The sequence below is a fragment of the Hemicordylus capensis genome, chromosome 4 (genome assembly GCF_027244095.1).
Source record: "Hemicordylus capensis ecotype Gifberg chromosome 4, rHemCap1.1.pri, whole genome shotgun sequence".
Classification (NCBI taxonomy): domain Eukaryota; kingdom Metazoa; phylum Chordata; class Lepidosauria; order Squamata; family Cordylidae; genus Hemicordylus; species Hemicordylus capensis.
The window spans coordinates 282,947,139-282,965,058 of NC_069660.1; the positions used below are offsets into that span (position 1 = coordinate 282,947,139).

Sequence of the window (17,920 nt, forward strand, 5' to 3'; positions counted from 1 at the left end):
CTGCCCAACTCCCGTTTCATTTATTATTTGTATTTATTTATAAAGCTCCTAAAATTATATAGGTGTTTAACACAGATTGAAATGTTGATCCATGTCAGCGTTCTTTATCGTAAGGCATCCCCCCCCAACCCCATCAACCTTAAGTGTGAAGCTTTGGCCAAAGCTGAATATTCTGCAGTCACCCTGCAGAATTGATATGTGGAGGTGGTCATTCCCACTGTGCACTGCTGCACATAGCTCAAAGCAGGGGTGGGTGGAGGGCCTCCTTTAAAGGAAACAGAGCCTTTTTGAATTCCTGCACCATCTTGGAAGGTGTGTACACAGTGCTGAGAAGTCAGGGGCGGAGCTACCATTTTGCGAAAGCGTTCAAAGAACCCGGGCCGCCAATAGGAAGGGCCGCTGAAGCCCACAGGGGGCATAGCTCGGGCTCTGTAAGAGCACCGAGCGAACTCCCCCCGCCCACCGCCCAGGCTCTGCCCTGTCATTTCAGGCAGCATTTGCTGCCTAAAGCTTCTATTTCCCTTTCTCTCCCTCCATTGAGGGAGAGAAAGGGAAATAGGTGCTGTCAGGCAGCAAGTAGTGCCTGAAATAACAGGGCAGAGCTTGCTCGGGCTCTCCGGAGCTCGAGACCACACACCCTTTGTGTGTTATGTCACATGCAAAGGGGGCATGGCCTCAAGCCCTGGAGTGCCTGAACAAGCTCTGCCCTGTCATTTCAGGTAGCGCTTGCTGCCTGGAAGCTGCTATTTCCCTTTCTCTCCCTCGATGGAGGGAAAGGGAAATAGAGGCTTTCAGGCAGCAAACACTGCCTGAAATGAAAGGGCAGAGCTTGCTCTGGGCTTGCTGGAACCTGGGTGGCAGCGGAGGGGGGAGTTCCCATGGGGATATTACGGAGCCCGAGCCACGTCCCATGTGTGTGACATCACACAAACTGAGAACGCTTGTAGAAGCAGAGTTATGGAGCAAAATGTGCAGTCACTATTCTGTTCAAAAATTATTTTCAACCTAATTTACATAATATGCAAATTAGGCACCCGGATTTGTAAAGCCAGAATATGGCAACCCTATCCCAGGAGCCTAGAGTGTACTCCACTGACAGGACTGGCTCTATGAACTCTGAAAACCCCTCACTTAGAAAAGGAAAGGTTTGGCTTCTCTACAGTAGCCTGGTTTGTACAATACAGTATGTCCTTCCAGCCCTGCTCACATGCAATGTGGGGCATGAAGTGCGCATGTCCTGCTGCCCCAACCAGCACATGCCATTCCGTAATCTCATAATCTCCTGCGGGAGAGATGGAACAAACTTAAATATGAATATATATTTCAATGCAACAATGTAAATACTTAAATGTAAACATATATCCTATACTTAACTATATCTATACACAACTTCCAAAAGGGCTGACATTTGGGGCTCTTATGGATGAAGAACTGGAGCTCCTGTGGGCAAGTGGGAAGTACTGGCAGACTTGGGGAAGACACACAGTTACGTTGGTGTTCCGAAAATCTGAAGAAGAAGAAATTAAGGGGGCCAAACTACTACAACACATATTTATATACTGCTTTTCAACAAAAGTTTCCAAAGCAGTATACACAGAGAAATAATAAGGAAAGAAAGAAAGAAAGAAAGAAAGAAAGAAAGAAAGAAAGAAAGAAAGAAAGAAAGAGGAAGGAAGGAAGGAAGGAAGGAAGGAAAAGAAAGATGGATCTCTGTTCCCAAAGTGCTCACAATCCAAAAAGAAACATAAGGTAGACACCAGCAACAGCCACTGGATGGGTACTATGCTGGGGCTGGATAGGGCCAGTTGCTCCCCCGCTGCTCAATTAAGAGAATCACCACTTTTAAAAGGTGCCTCTTTGCCCAGTTAGCAGGGGCCAGCCCTCCCCTGCCACCAAACTGCCCCCCTATTAGTCAAGGAGATGGAACATTTGTGGGCCCAGAGTGCAGAGTTAATGCAACTTAGTGAAGCTGAGGTGGGGAAGGAGGCCTTGAGCAAAAACAGGAGGAGATTTCTCAGGATAGTCACAGCCCCTTCTGCTCCTGAGGGGGACAGCTGTCTAATAGTCTCCACAGAAGAAAATGCTGAAACTCTGTGGCTCCCTGATGTATTTTATCTAGCAATCTTTCATGTTTTGTTAATTAGAAGGCTATCCCTGTGGGGATCCTGTGGAGCTGGCCCGTACAACATAAGGCCCAGAGGCCGGATCTGGCCTGCAGGGACTTTTTTGCTGGCCCCAGGGGTGGACCAAAGTGCTGCCCTGCCTAAGGTTTGGTGCAAAATGCTGCCTTGGCCCCGGTGGGGGTCAGCTCCCTTTCAAAATTAATCCTTGCAAGCTTTGAAAGTGTACAAGGGACAGGGAGGAGGGAAGGTGGCTAGCAGCCTCCTCGTCTTTCCTCGTGTTACAGGTTCTGGGTAATTAATAATTGCTTTCACTAATATTTTTAAAGAGTAACTAATGATTGTTTCCATTTATTACTTGATATTATTACTTGATAATTAATTTTAATGTAATCATTAATGTGCTGAACATTAACCTCGGCTGCCACACACCAAGTCATGGTTGGTTCTGGCCCACTAGGGTATTTGTGTTGTGTACCCCTGCTGTAGAGAGTGTGGGGGATGGAGTTAGAAGGGAAAGGAGGAGAAAAATGGAGTTGGTTTCTGAACAAAGCTTAGTTAAACAAACATAAGATTGCTTCACGTTTACAAGGGCAGCAGCTATATAAAACAGTCGGAAGAACCATCCTGCCAGTTAGGACTTTACTCACAATCAAGCTTCTAGCCTCGGACCTTATTTTGAATTGACACACAACCAGCAAACAGAAGCGTGCACTGCTCCCAAATTAGTGTAATAGGTTAGCTTAGCCAAATGTCCATCATATGAACTGCCCTCATGTTTCTCAAATCAACCAAGTGCATGTAATATGCCATTATTTGCGGTTGCCAAAGCGCTAAGGACCACAAGCATTCTTTATGGCAGCGCAGACAGAGTAATCAAACCAGGGCTGCAATCTTGTGCCCCTTTAACTCGTGGTTAGGTCAGATGACTTCAGTGAGACCAAGACTAGGGGTTACTTTTTATGTAGTTAGTCCTATCTAAGAATCTGTTGGAGTCTGAGTCAATTTTGAATTACTACATATGTGTCAATGTACCATTAGTTGTACTCCTAGGACATAAATTTCTAGGGTGAGGGCATACAGAACAATTATTATTAATTGTTAATTAATTATTAATATATTAACTATATTATTAATTCTCCAAGACAGGCCATGCGTGGGGACGTGGTAGAAAGGAGGCAATTGGCTGACAGAGGGGGCGGGTTAGGGTTTGACAGTTGGCTCGGGGGTTTGACAAAGCAGTTTGACAGTTGGCTCGGGGGTGCCGTGAAGCAGCAGGGAGCTCGGAGGCTGGGGGCGGCTTCGGGAGCTGGACAGTTGGCTCTGGGGGCTGCAGGCAGCAAGCAGTTGGCTGAGCTGCGCCGTGAAGCGGCAGGGAGCAGGGAGCTCGGAGGCTGTCAGGCGAGCAGGCGACAGTCCCTGGCAGTGGCAGGGGGAAGCAAGGACTGTGAGACAGAGATAGAAAGACAGAGGACAGAGAGCGCGAGCGAGAGACTTGTGGGGGGTGGCAAGAGCAAGCCAGATATGTGGGGGGTGGTGAGAGCAAGCAAGGGCATTGTGGGGGCAGTGAGAGAGAGTGAGAGCATTGTGGAGCGTGGCGAGAGCGAGCGAGAGTGTTGTGGGGGTGGCGAGAGCGAGCGAGAGCGTTGTGGGGGCAGTGAGAGCAAGCGAGAGCATTGTGGGGTGGCGAGAGCGAGCGAGAGCATTGTGGGAGCGGCAAGAGCAAGCGAGAGCATTGTGGGGCATGTTGAGAGTGAGCAAGAGCATTGTGGGGGGTGGTGAGAGTGAGCGAGAGTGTTGTGGGGGTGGTGAGAGTGAGTGAGAGTGTTGTGGGGGGTGGCGAGAGCAAGTGAGAGCATTGTGGAGGCGGCAAGAGCGAGAGAGAGAGTTGTGGGGGTGGGATGCCACAGGCTCAGTGCACAACCGCACAGATGCTCTGTGCAGGGTCAGCTAGTTAGGAATGTAAATCAGACCTGAGTTTATCGAGTCACGGACTACACCTGAATGGCCCACATGATTAGAAAGAGGATGCACTGAGTGTGCACCCAACAGGACATCTTCCACAGACATCTTGACACTCTCCCTGCACATCCCTTTATTGTGTGGGAGTGGGCTGTTCATCCGAATACATTCAGGTGAGCAGCCTATAGAAGAATGGCAGTTCAACTCCCATTAGCAGAGCAAAGCCAGTTCGGGGAGAATTCAGCCAAGCAAGAGGTCTGGAGACAGTTCTTTAAGTTTGAAGAACAACAAGGATTTATTTAAAGGTTACAAACAAAATATTAGAAAGTCTGCAGCTTAATTTCAGCTGTAGCTCACGGCTGAAGAGAGAGACCAAAACAAACAGCCATCTCAGAAGAGACAAAATAGAGTCTAACACTAGAAGAGCAAAGAGGGGAGGAGTCAAACACTTTTATCCATGACCCTAAACGCCCCCCACGCCCAAAGGTCACTGTGAGACATTGCAACTGAGAGCCGATGCTGCCAGGATCCTAGCTCCAACACAGCCCACCCTCAAGCAATAAAAGGGTGTACCAGCAGGGCGGTCAGATCTGATGTGCATGCTATTGGTGTGCCCCAACCTGATTTCATGGAGCAGTAAAGTATTATCCATACTGGCCCAACTTTAGTTGTATTTGTGATACTTTAAACAACTTGCACTATTAGATTGATTTAATAAAGGCAGAGAAGACAATTCAACTAAAACAAAAACAGTCCAAGTGTCTTATGTTGCCCCAACATCTAAATTTAACTCCTATGGCCAAGGACGAGGCTCATTGTTAGCTGTTCTTCATGTCATATTACTCTTGAAGTGTTTTGTTTTTTTAAATAATGATTAGCCATTTTGAGGAAGTAAAGAGAATTTCCTTAAATGTATAAAGGAATTGTTTCAATCCAGCTTCCTGAGGAACGTAACTGCTGTAAACAAGACAGACCAGATGCTTCCTCAAATCCTACACACATCAAGGGGAAAATATGCAATTCCTTCTCAGATTGCATATCATTTATAACTTGCTGGGCCTCCGCATTATATCATGAAGAACAGATAAAAAGAGTTAGGGATTGTTAGACTAGGTAAGGCAGTCAGATTCTATTCACTGGCACTTTAGTAATTTAACTAGTCCTGAAGATACTTGGACTCAGACGTGCCTGCAAGTAACAACCTCTGCACTTAGAATATTTTGCATGAATTGTCCCCTTTGCTAAGCAGGGTCTTCCTTGGTTTGCATTTGGATGGGTGACTATATGTGAGCACTGCAAGATATTCCTCATAGGGGGATGGGGTCATAGCTCAGTGGAAGAGCATCTGCATGCTTGCATGCAGAAGCCCTAGGTATAATCCCTGGCTTCTCCAGATAGAGCTGGGAAAGACTTCTGTCTGAGACCTTGGAGAACTGCTGCTGGTCAGTGTAGATGATACTAAGAGCATGGACCGAAGTTCTGACACAGTATAGGGCAGCTTCCTAAGTTCCTAACTAGGATTTCTGGAATGGGGTGTTAGCCCTAATACAGAGAGACTCCCTTGATGGTCTTTTATTGCTCCGTCCATTTGCCTGACTCAATTGTAAAGAAGACAGGACATGACTTACTCAGCATTTAATTATTCATTTATTTGTACATACATACATGCTTAACTTTCCACTCTTCTTCCAAGGAGCCCACAGCAGTGTATGTGGTTATGTTTTATCTGCACAACAACCCTGGGAAGTAGATGAGGGTGAGAGATAAGTGACTGGCCCAGTCACCCAGTGAGTTTCAGGACTGAAGGGGATTTGAATACTGGTCTCTCCAGGCCTAGTCCAACACACTCTAAACACTACATCACACTGACTCTAAACCTGTAGTATAATTATCAGTCAGAGCAGAGGACTTGTAGCTAGTTTCCTATAATCTGGTCTGGATGTTTAATTGCAGTTGTGTTATATGAAAAAAAAAGTTTAATGAAGAAGTTTAAAGGAGAAGGTTTAATGTGGTTGCAGTGTGATTGACAAAGGAGATTACTGGGTCATGCAGGAAAAACAGTTACATAATTCAAGAGAAACCTGGATGAGCAGAATTAATGGCATCTCAGGAAATGAGTAATGTTGAAAACCAACGGGCAAAGTCCAGCTTCCCTCTTGAGTGGATGATGACTTTTATAACTGCTTTCCTCATAAACACAAAGCAATCTAATATAGATTTAACTAAGACTTCATTCAGAAAAAAAACCTCCATTTCCTCCTTCTCCTTCCTCCCCTCTCTTTTCTTTCTGACTCCACCCTCCATACTCTGTACAGGATCCCCGCTGGGACAAACATCTGATAAACAAAACATAAAATATTGCTAGAGAGAATACAACATGTCTCTCCCCTTTATAATAACCAAAATGGAATTTAATTAAAATTTAGTCAGAGTCTTGAAGGTGGTCTCCTTTCACGCACTCTTCTTGTAATTCTTGGGTTCTCTGACACAGGAGCTGGTAGTGAACTGTTTTCGGTTTCCCAGACTATGGGAAACACCTATGTTGAGCAGCAGTGATACATTTTTGAAGTTTATGTGTCTTTAAGGTTAGCAATGAGAGTGGATTCATGGTTTGTCATTGAAAATCTTATATGCTACCAAAGAATCTACACTCAGAACACATCAGAAACAACAAAACTCAGTACCCCATGGGTTAGCAACCCATGGGGGTGGTTGGCACCCTCTCTCTGGGCCACCCCAGCACCACCACCCCCGGTGCAGTTATGGGGCTGCTGAAACCTCCATACTTCCCTATGGAGAAAAACCTTAAAGCCACTTGTGGGGTGCTGGGGTGGCCCAGAGTGAGTGGTGGTGTAGTGAACAGAGGGTGCTAACCCCCCCCATAGGTTGCTAACCCATGGGGTACTGGGTTTTGTTGTTTCTGAAGTGTTCTGAGTGTAGATTCTTGTTAACCTGAAAGACACATAAACTTCAAAAATCACTTAAAAATCAGCCCTTTGCCCAATTCCTTTCAAATAATTCTGATAGCTTCCTGGTCCCCTTGGGCACTACTACCCACCACACTCCACTCTAAAACACCCCTTTCCCCCTGACGTGAAGCTATAAATTTGCTGCAATCCTCATTATTCCCTATGAGGAATTCCAAAATAATTTTAAATTTCACCAAAAATCAGAGGAGTGTCCGATTGCCTTGGGGCTTTGTGGGTGGTAGGCAACCCTGGGTGTCTACCACCCACCCCACTTTTGTGCCCTTAGGTGCTCCACAATAGGGGATAATGGGTTGGTTCAATCCCATTATACCCTATGAGAAAAATAATTAAAAATATTTCAAATATTCATAAAAAATCATAGGGGTGTCTGATTGCTTTGGGGTTTGGGTGGTTGTTGGAACCCATGGGTGTTACACAACAGAGAATAATGGGCTGGTTCGAGTCCCATTATACCCTATGAGAGAAAAATAAAAATAAATAAAAATCATACGAGTGTCCGATTGCTTTGGGGTTTGGAAGGTAGGTACCCATGGGTGCCTGCTACCACCCCACCCATTTTTGGAGGTCCAAACCAGTCCAAACCGGTTCTAACTGGTTCAAATTGAACCACCCCCAGTTTGGTTCGGATTCAAATCTGCAGCTCGAACCTGATGGCTGGTTTGGTTTGAATTAGAACCATCGAACCACCCTGGTTCAAATTCAAATGGGTTCGAGTTCGAACCGGTCCGCACATCCCTAGTGTAGATCTGATATAGTAAGAGGTTTGTTGAAAAGCAGATTGGAAATCATAGTGTACAGAGAACCAGAAACAGCCATCATCCGCACTTCATGGCCATTAAGTTTTACTTGACAATGTGGAGAAGCAGGCTCTGATTCTCTCACACTTAAAACGCTGTCAGGAAGTGGTTCATCTGTATCATATAGTGAATCAGTAATGGAGTGAACAGCAGACTTACAAACCTGAGTAAAGTCTCCCCTTTTCTTGCACCTGTTGCTGCAAGGCATTGGTTTTGTGGGCACAGTCTCCACATCAGGCCTGTTCAACTTTGGGCCCCCCAGCTGTTTTTGGACTATAACTCCCATAATCCCCAGCCACAGTGGCCAATAGCCAGAGATTATTTAGTGAGTGAGTCTATTAAACTTCTATACTGCCCAAACCTTCATCTCTGGGCGGTTAACATAAAAACAATTAAAACACATATAAAAGTTAAAACAATGCAACAATTTTAAAACAGCCATACAATTAAAAACAGACAGTTTTGAAAATCTGGGAAAGCTTGGGTGAAGAGATGGGTTTTCAGGTGTGCTTTAAAAATTGCCAGAGATGGGGAGGATCATATCTCAGCAGGGGAGCGCATTCCACAATCTCGGGGCAAGAGCTGTAGGCCAACGTCTGCAGGATGGCTGAAGCTGAGCCGCTCTGCTCCACATCAATAGCACTGGTAGCTTTTCCTTTCCTGTGCGGCCACTTTCCGGGGCAGTGCCAGATGAGAAGATTGGACTTGGAAGTATTTAGACTGAACTGCCTAGATTTCAGGAGGTTGGTTTTGGCATACCGGATTTAGCGATTTGGCATAGTGAAGAGCCTTTTCCACCCTCCTAGCCATCTCTATGTCTTTATCCAAGGTAAGTTTCTGCTCCAGTAGCAGTTTTTCATGCAGTTTGGATCAGTTTGTTTTCATAACAATCTGATCCCTGATCATTTCATCAGTAAAGTGCAAAATGCAGCACCGAGGATTTTATCCGGAACTGCCTGCTGGGATCATATTACACTCATTCTGAAAGAGCTGCACTGACTACCAATTTGTTTCCAGATCCAATTCAAGGTGCTGGTTTGGACCTTTAAAGCCCTTAACGGTTTGGGCCTTGGATATCTGAAGGACGACCTGCTCCAAGGGTTTCTGCCCACTCGACAAGATGATCAGAGGGGGCTCTGCTCTGCGAGAGGATGGTGAGAGAGGCTTGGCTGCTGTGCACACAGGACAGGGCCTTCTCAGCCATTGCCCCCAGGCTTTGGAATACTCTCCCGGCTGGCATCCGCTCCTCAGCCTCCATCACAGTTTTTAGAAAACAAGTAAAAACATGGCTCTTCACCCAGGCTTTTATACAAAAGTACCATCTAATGGCACAGCGGGGAAGTAACTTGCCTAGGGAGCAAGAGGTTGCTGGTTCGAATCCCCGCTGGTATATTTCCCAGACTGTGGGAAACACCTATATCGGGCAGCAGTGATACAGGAAGATGCTGAAAAGGCATAATCTCATACTGTGTGGGAGATGGCAATGGTAAATCCCTCCTGTATTCTACCAAATAAAACCACAGGGCTCTTTGGGCGCCAGGAGTCAACACTGATGGCACAACTTCACTTTTACTTTCAGTTTTAATGCTGCTACTTTGTGTGTTACTGTTATATATATTTTTTAAATGTTTAAGTAGAGATATATTATTTTTATATTCAATATTTGTACTTTAATTTGTATTTTAATTGTGCATTATTTTAATTATATTGTAAACTGCTTTGGGATTATTTTAATGAAAAGTGGTATAGAAATTGAAAAACAAACAAACAAACAAATAAACTGCCCAGAGATATATGTTTTGGGCGGTATAGAAATATGATAGATAGATAGATAGATAGATAGATAGATAGGGTTGGCAAATTCACAGGTTACACTTAAGGCATGCAATGCTAGACTCACCAAGTGGTTGGGATCTAGAATAAAACTTGTAACATTCAGCAATCACATTAAAAGTAGGGCTGAAATGATCATCTAAGGCTTGAAGATCAGCTTTACAAGGACTGGCATCCCCTTCCAAATAGATAGGAAATGGCAAATGATTCTATATTCTTTGGCCTTTGGGACCCAGGCAGTGAAGCAATATAGCCTTCTGCTTTGCTGGAATAAAATCAGGGGTCTGTATAGTGAGGAGGTAATTGCAGAAATAGGACCTCCATTGTTTCCAGGGAAGAGCAGGTTCTCCTGGGGCGGACAAGAAAAAAGGTAGTAGTGGGATCTGAGCTGCTGCAGGCATCCTGTGAATGGAGTCTAGGACAGATAAGGAAAAAGTACCTTCAGGGGTTATGCAGGTCAGGAATCTAGAGAAACAGCAGCAGCAAATGTAGCAGTTCAGGAATGTAGGGCTAGGAATGCAATGAAATGAAGATGCAGGAACATTCACAAGCTTTGCAGCCTCACACACACACAGCTGGTTCAAAATCTCGTTGCCAAACGTTTTACAACTGCTTTCTTCATAAACTCAAGGCAATTGTGTGTAGATTGAACTAAGATTTTATTCCTGAGACAACTCAAATTTTCTCCTTCTCCACCCCCCCCCCCACCTTTTCATTCTCACCACCCCACACACTCGCTACAGGATCCACCCTGGGTAAAAGGTAAAGTGTGCCTTTGAGTCAGTTTCGATTCCTAGCAACCACAGAGCCCAATGGTTGTCTGGGACAAAGGTCTAAATAACAAAACATAAAAGATTGCTAGACAGAACAGAATACAACAATGACAGTGAGGGCATCATGTTGCTATTCTTGGACCAAGAGGACAAGAGGAAGGCAGTAGTAGCCCAGGCAATACAGACTCTCTTGAATTGTGGGAGCAGGAGGGCTTCAATTTCATGTTGTGATTGTCGTTCAGACTATACTTACATGGACCTGGGTTGGTGATTCTTGTGGTGTCTGGTGTGGTTTTGCTTCCCCACCCTACAGAAGAAACAGTTGCCATGAATTTCTCAGGTTCTGCCAACTATACCAAGGCCAGAATACAAAGGTGTCCACAGGGCCTTGGGCAGATGGGCACAAGGAAGGCAATTAAGAGCCCCCAACCAAAGTATGGTTCAGTATTTGAAATGCTCAGGCTGAAAGAAAAAGAGAGGGGGGTGGGCTTGTTCCCATGACCTCGGAACTGGCTAGGAGAAGCACCCCACCAGGCTTCATGCCCCATGCACACACCCGAGAAGAAAAAAATAGTGTGAAGAAATCTTGGTAGAAGGAGTGGGGAAGTGATTGTGTGCGAGCTGTGATTTGGATAGGATGGCAGTGGCCAGTCCACACTGTGTACCCAGCACTGTATCAAGGGTGAAGGGAAAGCACATTCCAGGGGTGTAGCTAGGGGAGAGAGGGCCGTGTTCACCCCTCTCCCCGTGGCCTTCAGAGTGAGAGAGATAATGAAGAAAATAGGGAGGGATGGAGCTGGGGGGCCCTCAAGAGCTGGGGGGGCTGGGTTCTTTGAACCCATCTGCACAGTTATAGCCACACTCTTGGCACATTCCATGCCATGACCGTGTCTCAGGAGAGTGCACAGGGCTTGGAGCCTGGCTGGGTGTGCCTCCTACCCAGATGTTGGTCCTGACCCAAGACCATTCAGAGCACAAAATAGGAAGACTCAGGCTTCTCCCCAAGTTCAGCAGCATACACCACATTGGCTGTATAAACCAGAGATTCTCAATGTTGGGTCCCCAGATGTTCTTGGACTTCAACTCCCATAATCCCCAGCCCCAGTAGCCTTTGGTTGGGGATTATGGGAGTTGAAGTTCAATAATATCTGGGGACCCAATGTTGAGAATCCCTGGTATAAACCATTCTGACTTGGAAAGCTTCTGCTATGAACAACAGCTCTAAATGTTAATGCACCGCTTGAAGAAGTGGAAAAATCTAGCAAAGGGATTGTATGAAAAGTACTAGCTGAAGGGGGGAGGGAACCCTCAAACATGCCTGTTAACTTGGCAGACCATAATATGATCCATTGAAGCCTGGATCATTTTACAATAAGCAGAGAAATGTTATGGGCAGAAGGCAGTTCCTCTCCTGGTGACATAATTAGAGATGAATGTGAGTTGGCCAGGCTTTGCATACTGTATATGTCCTTGCTAATTTAAGCAACATAAATAACTGTAAGGGCATTAATACATTTCTTGGGAACAACTATAAATTGCTTTGGTGGCTTTAAACGGGGAAACTGGATCCGACTACTTGACATTGTGGGATTTATGAAAGATCAATGGATAAAGCGAGGAACCAAACCATAGCTGGATTTTTTTTTTTAACCTGCCAAATTTTAAGCTTCATAAGTAGAGCGTTTATAGACACAATGAATGGTACGCTTAGCATCTAGACAGGAACAGGAAACTGGTTTCCAGGTACACTGCTTGATATACTAGTCACCTTCTATGGGGACAATAAAGCACACAGCTATGAATTAAAATTTAGCAGATTTGTTGTTACTATGGTGCAAATGGGTAGGACATAACACAAAGACAACTATTAATATCCAATTCAAGATACTGTTATATAAAAATAGGTTGATGAGATGTGTGTTAGGAAGTAGATGGCAACATCTGATCCACAGATCACTAAAACGGACGTATTTTGATTTAACCTTATGAAGCGCAAGGCTACAATCCTGTGCACACTTAATTGAGAGTAAATCCTATTGAACTTGGGGACTTCTAGGTAAACTTGCAGAGGATTAGGCTTGAATCCAATCACTTCAACTTCATTCAATCCAATCAGTTTGACTCCACAGAGCTGTGGGTTTCTTTGTACTGTGTTGGAGGAATGGGTGCTGTCAAATGTAAATTAGATTGTATCTATGTTTGGTGATGACTGTTCCTCCTGCTTCAAATGGATAATACCATCAGATAGATAACTCATTCAGGACATACAGAAATGCTGAATTATAAGAATGCATGATAAGGCCACCTAATCTTGTCCCTCTGGTGAGGGAAGGCTATTCATTTATGAGCACACCCCACCCCAATCCCCTCCCTTAATCAAACCAATATGGATCAGGCTACTCTGTATGGTCTAAAAGCCTGCACCAAAAATTTGGCTGGTTAATTCAAATTACTGTTTCAGATCGAGCCCCTTCCACTTGCTCTCTGTAGCACTTGTTGACTTAGCACCTTAGGTTTGCTGCCGGAAGAACACGGCGAGGCTGTTCTCACAAGCAGCCTATCCCAGGTGCTCCCGCCCAGCCAAACCTTGCTCTTAAGCCCAGCTCTTAGCAGAGAGGGCTCCTTTAACCCAGCTGCCGGGGTCATGTGTCTCCTTGGGCTGCGATGGCCCCCCACCTGTCTGATGGGGGAATCCGCCAATGCACCGCACTTGGTGTGCTGTGCATTACGGGATACCCGGAGGCTGGGATGTGTCGTCCTGGCCTCCAGAGCTCCGCGCTGCCTGGCGCAGTGCTGCTCATCTGGGAGCACCATCTGTGCTCCCAGCAATGTTCAGAGGATTGTTGAATGGGGGAGTGGGGGAGGTCAGCTCCAGTATTAGAAATATGTCAGCGTTTTCTCATGGACTAGGTTGGGGCTCTCTGGATGCCTGACCTTACACCCCCCCAGAGCTCTGTCCTTATAAAAGGACACACCTGTAGATAGAGAGATGCCTAATGGTCTGGACGCCTGGTTAAAGCTGGGTCAGGCTTAATGCTGGTGTTACCTACTGAAGACAGTAGTATTCAATGTCTCTGGCATGCCAGGCTTTGAATTTGACACTTTACAAAATGGATCACAGAGTATATCACAGGCAGTCACCCTGCTGAAATTACGCAGATGATCTGGACAGTGCCGATAGGAGACTGTATGCAAATGCCATTTAAGGCACCTTGACCTCTTGCAATGGGAGAAAGGCAGGGTGTTTTTAAAAGAAAAGAAAATAAAAGCACATGTTCTGCCACTGAGCTATGGTCCCCAAAAAGCAACACTTAAAATTACTGTGGGATGAGTGGGCTGCATCCCTTGCTAAAAATTCTGAGAGGAGTTTTCATTGGTGGAGGGAGGCATTCTTTTGATTGTGCTGGGAGGATGGAACTCTGACTGATGTACTGTAGGTGGTGAGCTGAGCTAATAGCAGTCACCTACCCCCTAAATCATACTTATTTTAGGCCACTTAAAGATCTGTGCAATTATGCAGCAGAGAATGCAAGGGATAAAATGACTCAAATGGTACCACATAATGCAATGAGTCTTAAATGCTACACAGGAAACCTGTGTTATGTATGCAGCTATGCAAGGGAGTCTGTGATTCACTGATTTTGCTGCGTACCTATATGAGACAGCTGCTATTTTTCAGCATCCCCTTTTGTGCAGTTATATAACAGTCTCCCGGTTTCACCTGAAGACAGTCTTTCATTACAGTGGCCTCCTTTGCTACTTTTGGAATACAGAAGTGGCACTTTCATACAGTAATATATTGTTCAGGCCACCAAGACCATCCTGACACTTGATTCAGTTCACCCACCCATCCAGAGATGCAGACATCCTTCTTAAATGTCAAGAGACAGAGGTGGGCCTAAGTGCAAAAATGCAGTGAAACCTGTTGCAGACCGAGATGGCCCGACTGAGCTAAGGGTGAGAAAGCAGTGCAGGCAAGGCAAGGGGACATGGTGGAAGTTTATAAAATTATGCATGAAGTGGGAAAAGTGGGGTGATTTACAGGAGACTGAGAAGAAACATAAAAATCAAAGGGTCCCTGGCAGACCACCTCCTCCATGGAGGGGAGATTGCACCAGAGGCATTGTTAGACACTTAAAAGATCTGGAGCCCTGGCCCACAGCCTCCCTTTAGATAATTAAACTTACCCTATTCCCATTTACCAGAAGAGTTCCGATCTGGGTCAGTTCAAACACGGAAAAGCCAAGGCTGGTCCAATTCGACCCTGAACCCTTCAAGCTGAGCTGGCTTGACGTCAAGCTCGGCTCAAATCGAGCTGGCTTGCACACCCCTAATATTATAATGCCCTTATAAAAATCTGTGGTGCGGCCACATTTGGAGTACTGCATACCGTTCTGGTCACTATATCTTAAGAAGGACATTGTAGAACTGGGAAAGGTGCAGAAGAGGGCAACCAAGATGATCAGGGGCCTGGAGCACCTTTCTTATGAGGCAAGGATACAAAACCTGGGACTATTTAGTTTGGAAAAGAGGATACTATAGGGAGACATGAATGATAGAGGTGTATGATTTATGCATGGAGTAGAGAGAGTGGAGCAGCCATCTAATCACACAGCGGGGAAATGACATGATTAGCAAACATGAGGTTGCCGGTTCAAATCCCTGCTGGTATGTTTCCCAAACACCTATATCGGGCAGCAGCGATATAGGAAGATGCTGAAAGGCATCATCTCATACTGCACCGGAGGAGGCAATGGTAAACCCTTCCTGTATTCTACCAAAGACAACCACAGGGCTCTGTGGCCTCCAGGAGCTGACACCAACTCGACGGCACACTTTACCTTTAGAGAGAGTGGACAGAGATAATTTCCCCCCTTCTTTCACAATGGCAGAACCAGGGCTCATCCCATGAAACTGAAGGCCAGGAAATTTAGAAGCAACAAAAGGAAGTACTTTTTCACACAATGCATAATTAATCTATGGAATTCTCTGCCACAGGATGTGGTGATGGCCACTAGTTTGCATGGCTTTAAAAGGAGCATAGACAAATTCATGGAGGACAGGTCAATCAATGGTTACTAGCTGTTGACTATAGGCCATTTCCGGCCTCAGTGGCACGATACCTCTGAATACCAGTGGCAGGGGAGCAACAGCAAGAGAGAAGGCATGCCCTCACCTCTTGCCTGTGGACTTCTCAGTGGCATCTGGTGGGCCACTGTGTGAAACAGGATGCTGGACTGGACAGGCCTTGGGCCTGACCCAACAGGGCTGTTCTTATGTTCATGTAGCACGTGCTGCCACAATACATACCTGTGTATTTTCCATGTCTCTGCACACATACTTCGTTGCCTAGAATCACATTTCAGAATACTTAGAAGCTTACACAGAGTGCGAGAAAATCCTTAGAATTGGGAATTCAACAGCACTTTTGTAGTAATTGGTGTAGACTCTGTGGGGAGTAGCAGTGGGGTCTGTGCGAAGAGTCTTTGGCACAGGGAGGGGAAATGGGTAAGCTTGTTCAGGGTCTGGGTTCGAGAGGAGCCAATACTATTCACTTTACTTTTCTCATCGTTATCCATCACTTTTTACGTCACATAGCATTGTAACTTTTGCACAACTTGAATTGTTGAACTGCACAAATGTTCTTTTCAAAATGCAGGCATTTCCTTCCTTCCTGTTTTATGTCTGCTTGCACATTCAGAAAAGCCCTGCCACCCTGACCTTTGCACATTCAGTTCAAGAGCTGGAAAGACCACATTTGCACGTGTACAGCATTAGAGTGAATCTCATATAGAGTTCCCAACTGCACTCATACAACTGTTTGTGTATCTGTGCCCCTTGCCAGACTTGCAGCTGAATGCATATAGACATCAGGGCAGGGCCAATGGCGAGATCCCTCTCCATGTGTTCACCTTACTTATGGAGGAGAAGGCCTGAAAGAGGTGAAAATGTGGTGAGAGCCATTAACTTAGATGGGAATTAGACAAACTATATAGGACGCTGCCATATACTGAGTCAGACTCTTGGTCCATCAAGCTCAGTATTGTCTACACAGACTGACAGTGGCTTCTCCAAGGTTGCAGGCAGGAATCTCTCTCAGCCCTATCTTGGAGAAGCCAGGGAGGGAACTTGGAACCTTCTGCTCTTCCCAGAGCGGCTTCATCCCCTGAGGGGAATATCTTGCAGTGCTCACACTTCTAGTCTCCCATTCATATGCAACCAGGGCAGACCCTGCTTAGCTAAGGGGACAAGTCATGCTTCCTACCACAAGACCAGCTCTCCTCTCTGTTCTATGCAATTTAAGATTCTATTGGATTTAAGGGCATGGAGGATAGCTATGAAAGGCTGACAAAACTTCCAGTTTCAGAGGCAGTCTACCACTGAATATTAGTAGCAGACTGTTGCCTTCAAGCCCTGCTTGTGGGTTGCCTCAGAGCATCTGGTTGGCCACTATGGAAATCAGAATGTTTGAACAGACAAAATTTGTGTCTGATCCAGCAGATTGCTGAGGGGCTGGACACACCTCTATGCAAATTGCTTCATCCTGCCCTTGTTTCTGTTTTTTTGAATGGGAAATGTCAGGACCCCACCCAGGAACACCACCCTCCCTTCATTAAACCTGCTAAAAAGGTATTATTATTATTTATTTACACAGTCAGACAGGTGTTATTGACTGGTTTGTTTTATTCAGACATCGAGTCCTTCTCAAGGACCTGGGATGGCTGAATTTTATTCTCAATGTTGTTGTTGTTATTATAGATATCGTTGCAGAATATAGGCTGTTCCCAGTAAGGTTGCTTTTTGTAATTGGCTGATGGTGATTTCTGTGGCCCCTATGGAAATCACCATCAGCCAATTATATGTATTATTATTATTTCTTGTTTACACAGTCAGACAGGTGTTATTGACTGGTTTGTTTTATCCAGACATCGAGTCCTTCCGAAGGACCTGGGATGGCTGAATTATTATTATTATTATTATTATTATTATTATTATTATTATTATTATTACTACTACTACTACTACTACTACTACTACTACTATTTATTATACGATTAAGGGGGGTACGATAAAATGCCAGCCAAGGCACCAGTAGGAGAAAAGAATTCATCCTGATTGTCTCCCAAGATGCAAAGCAGTTAAAGATACAAGAATGCTGGGAGATACGAGCTGGTCTGCCCCAGGGGAACTTTACAGAATGAGCTTGCAGGTGTGGTTGGAACCAAGAATTTGAGTGGGGAGAGGTGGGGATCCCTAAGGGCCATTTCTTAAACAAAGAACCGCTGAGGAATTTCAAACATCAGCCATCTCTTTGGTGATTGCAGGTTTGCAACATCATCAATCGCTGCAGGTTCTTCCTGCAGGTTCTTCGTATGCTGATTGACCTTTCCCCATCTGAATTCCTCCCCACACATTGGCCCTTCAATTTAGGCAGCAAGGAATGT

At 45.3% G+C, this 17,920-nt stretch overlaps 1 long non-coding RNA gene across 1 annotated transcript in view; it reads right to left on the reverse strand.

Moving 5' to 3' along the window:
* LOC128324626 (uncharacterized) overlaps positions 1-17,920 on the reverse strand; it is a 41,718-nt gene that overhangs the window by 3,030 nt on the left and 20,768 nt on the right. Inside the window, exon 2 of the long non-coding RNA XR_008306988.1 lies at positions 10,729-10,782. This is a non-coding gene — a long non-coding RNA (uncharacterized LOC128324626). The remainder of the gene's footprint in view (positions 1-10,728; positions 10,783-17,920) is intronic.